Genomic DNA, 5,073 nt, shown 5'->3' on the forward strand with positions numbered 1-5,073 from the left:
GCATCCTTGGGGCTGGTGAGATGGCTCTGTGGGTAAGAGCACCCGACTGCTTTTGCGAAGGTCCAGAGTTCAAATCCCAGCAACCACATGGTGGCTCACAACCATCCGTAACGAGATCTGGCGCCCTCTTCTGGAGTGTCTGAAGACAGCTACAGTGTACTTACATATAATAAATAAATAAATCTTTAAAAAAAATAATAGCATCCTTATTTTTTTGTGATTGCTCTCTGTCATGTCTTAAAGTGTCTATTGATGAATTCATACTTCTGATTTTGCTTTTCAAATAAGCAAGTAGTGATATGGAATATACACAGCTTCATAAAAAACAGCCAGAGATATAAAGGCAATTAAATACATGCATTCTGCATTAGAAACTGAGCCCATTATATCTTCCAAAATAACCTTCTTTTCCTCCTGGAGCCTTTTAGATTTCAGAGTCAGAATGCAAACATTGATGTTTAAAGCCTTTTCAAACATATACTACCAATTAACACAGGAAAGCAGTAGATAATTGATTGATGGTTGACCTTTGAGAACTAATTTGGGGAATAAATATGGCTGCCGATTAAAGGATCAAATCCAAATGCAGCACTAGGAAGTAAGATTTTACAATGCTTTATTTTGGAAAACATAAAAAATAAAATCATACCAGTAATTACAAAGAAAAGCGATCTTTAAAAGAATTCTTAGAGGATTTGGAGACTGTCTTGTCTAATTTCTTTGCTTCATAGTCAGGGTAAATGATGCACGGACCAGAAAACTGTCATGTCACAAATCACATTGGTATTTTTTTTTCTGAGATTTAGTTCCTAAATTAACATAGAACAAAAATTGATAAAAATTACTCCATAGAAAAAACTCTTCAGTTCAATTTATTAAACATTTAAGTACCAAACAAATGGAAGGTTGACAGCATGCAAAGGTTTCCTGTAAGGAAGACATATTTATTAAAGATATTATGCTGAGTATTTAACAAGTCAGCCAATAATTACTGAATTACAGATATCTAACTTTTTACCTAAAAGAATTAATTTAGGGAAAATGATGATCATGCAAGCAAAACCAGGAGTGACATGTAATTTAAAACAAAGCAATCACAAAGTGTCCCTGAGATTAGAATTGATCATGTGAAATCAAGAGTTATAGGATAAGGTTGAAAATACTAAACATTAAAGTTAAGTGATATAAATATATACAGTACACAATAGACACAAAATTCTTAGCTCTTGATATCATCCATGCCAAGAACAGAGGGGATGATGAGTAAAATGTCAAGTAAATTTGAAATTCCTGGGGGTTCACAGCATGGGCAAAATATCTGCCATGAATAGTGTAGAGCTGATTTGATTCCAGGAACTCAACATGATGGAAGGAGAGAGTCTAAGAAGTTATCTCCTGAGCTCCACATTTGAATCATTGTTTATGCACAAACCCTCTTCATACAATAAAGTAGGTAACTAAAAAAGGATACCATATGCCATGTTAATTCTATCTGTGTACTTGCATGTCAGCAAGCCTGTTTTTATTGTATTTTGCTATTAACAATACTCATTTCTACTCTATTTAATAGAATGATACTTTTTATTCTAATTTGCAATGATGCTGAAATGGTGTAGGGCAGTCATCAACTTCTAATACAGACCATAGCACAGAAACATGAGGGAAGTTTTGAAATACACAGAAGCCATTTATGGTCCTCATGAGTGATCCACACTAATCCCTGCTCTCCCTGTCCATATTCACTGTCTACCACACCCATATCTGTCCTCTGTTCTAATCACAGTATTTATTCAGTTTCATAAACTTTGTCTCTATGTTTTATTCATGCAAGTCCACCAATGAGAAAGGTCACTCTACTAACTTCTAATTTACTTTCTTCTACTCAGCTCCATTACAAATTTTTCTGTTCCCCATGGTAGTAATCCACTGATTTCTCTACTTTGTAATTATATATATATATATATATATATATATATATATATATATATATATATATATATACATATACATATATATATATGTATATATAATCTTACTTGTATTCTAGCTTCACATGAACCTGTTGGCCTTCTCCCACTATGGATTCCTTTGGCATTGTGACCACATTCATAACCTAGTCTGTGATATGTTTCACAATGTTTGACCTGCCATACAGATTTAATATATATTTACTGCCTTAAGATATTTAAACAACTTTCCAATAGACATTCCTCTGTAGAATAAATAGAAAAATAGAGAATTTGACAATACATATTCGGAGAAGGTTTTTGTACCAAGGATGCTGACCTAATTTTGAGTACAAATCAGTAAAAGTCATACTTTACTTTATCATTCTTGTAAATGCAAATGAAACTTATGATATAGTACACAGCTATGGACACTTCTAGAATTACCGAATATTTACATGCTTCTGCAGAAAATGTGTTTTTGAACGTTCAAGTAAAATGTTTCTCTCACATTATGTTAAACAGAAACATTTGAAGACAAATATGATATAAAAGAATAGCTTCTATTTAATTAAAGACTATTTTTAAAAATCTCTTATGATTGTTAAACAAAGATATGTTTTTCTCTTTCTCTGTTAAATAATAGTTTGCCCTTGTAACATTTTTTTTTAATTTGTAAGGCATTAGCTTTCTGCACTTGTCTCTTATCAAGGTAGACAAACCTTTCAACATAATTGAATATGAAAAGCACAATGATTGAACTGACTTACTAAAATGTGTGAGGTAGCTTTAAAACTATGAACAATGTGAATGAGATTGGCATGCCATCTTACTTATATCAGTAGAACAGGTATAGTGAAAGGACAGCTTAATTAAAGATAGCCAGTAAAGATGAGATTATATATACAATGAAATTTAGAATAATAAATATAACATTTTCACATTAAATATAAACCATCATATATATGATATTTTTAATGTTCAATAATAAAGTATTCATTAGAAATTCTCTTGGTACAGATACATCATGTAGAAGCATTTGTGAATGTCAAAACTCAGAATCTTAAAACTGTATATAAATAAAGATAAAGCAGTTTAAGTGGAGTGAAAGAGAAAGCAACCTGTAAGCATGAAGCTGGGGTTGATGGATGGTATCACATGGTTGCTTTACCTAAGTCATTTCAAATGACTAGGCCTTTAGCTTGCTCTATAACTAAATCAAATGGCTTTCTAAACCAACTGTCTCTGTTGAGGACGTTTTTCTTAGTGAAACATCTTGGAAATTAATGAATAGCCATAGTCTGTGGAGCAATGGAAGTCTTTCATTGTGCCAGGATTCTTAAAATATACTTATAACATATGTATGTCTCATTTATCTATCTATCTATCTATCTATCTATCTATCTATCTATCTATCTATCTACCTATCTACCTTTCTTTCTTTCTATCTATCTATCATCTATCTATCTATCTAAACATTTCTTTTATTTTTGAGAGTATAACAGAATTGCATCATTTTCTACTTCTCTCTCCTTACTATAAATTTCTCTACATACACCTGCTTCCTGTTTTAAAATTCATGGCCTCCTTGGTTATAATTTATGATGATATTGAATATATAAATAAAACTATATACAGTTATATATAAATATATATAGTTCTGTATAAATAGACAGATATATTTCATATATACAAGTATATATATTTAATTTATATGTAAAATACATAACTATATTGTATATAGATACATATTATATTTTTTATATATTTATAAATATTTCAATTTGACCCATAATTTATTTCTTACTTATTCTTCATTGTTTGCCTATTTATGAAATCTTTACCTAAATAACAAGTGCCATTAAAGCTTTGCTCCTGTTGTTATCCAGAACTGACCTTTTATTAATTGCATATATCTGACTGTGCCTTCATGTTGAGACTAATTCTCAACATCAGGAATCTTCTATTGTTCTGTCATTGGAGGCAGGGTCTTTCAATCAAACCCAAAATTCACAAATACAGCTGATTTGCCTCTTCACTTTGTTTAGTAGATCCGTTCTTTTTTGTCCAAGGTTGAAATTTAAAGTACCCAGTACCTCCACCCAACATCTATATATGTACTAGACAAATGAACTTTGGATTCTTGCTCACATAACAAATGCTATAACTGCTTATCTATTTCCTCAGATTCCCAGCACAAATATAGCATATTATGAATGGTCATAATTCATGTATTTTTATGGATACCAACACTTGCTTTACAATTTCTTGAAACATTATTGGTTTTTTGCTAATTTTCTTTGATGTCTTCCTCAAAAATGTTTTAACATATGATATCACATCTCTCTTTGCCTTTTATTCTGTTGGTGTGACTATTATGTGTAACTTAACAAAACAGAACTATAGATTAGGGTTTGTGGTTGTTTGAATATGCTTGCCCCATCTGGCCACTTTTCCGACCAGAGGAAAGGGGTCCGCCCAACCCCTGAGCGCCTTGCCTGAGCATCAGCAGCAGACATCTTGGTTCCTGGACCCGGCCTAAATTATTCTGCACAGGTAAGAGTACGGAATACAGAAGTTAAAAGCTTCTGGGACAGGCGGGAGCCACAGAGCTTCTAAGGCAGCCCCCTTTTCGGGCCCCAGACAGCTGGCCACTTTCCTGGCCAGAGGATAGGGTCCGCCAGGAACTGGAGCACTTTGCCTGAACATTGGCAACAGGCATCTTGGTTCCGGGACTCCTCCAAGTGTATTCTGCACAGGCCCCAGACATCCGGCCACTTTCCAGGCCAGGGGAGGGGGATCCGCCTGGCCCTGGAGCAATTTGCCTGAGCATCTGCAGCAGACATCTTGGTTCCCAGACCCCACCAAGTATATTCTGCACAGCTCCAGAGATTACAAGATGGTGAAAGACAAATGTAAGAATCATACTAACAGAAATCAAGACCACTCACCATCATCAGAACGCAGCAATCCCACCCCGCCTAGTCCTGGGCACCCTAACACAACCGAAAAGCGAGACCCAGATTTAAAATCATATCTCATGATGATGGTAGAGGACATCAAGAAGGACTTTAATAACTCACTTAAAGAAATACAGGAGAACACTGCTAAAGAGTTACAAGTCCTT

Source organism: Mus caroli, chromosome 8 (assembly GCF_900094665.2).
Source record: "Mus caroli chromosome 8, CAROLI_EIJ_v1.1, whole genome shotgun sequence".
NCBI lineage: Eukaryota > Metazoa > Chordata > Mammalia > Rodentia > Muridae > Mus > Mus caroli.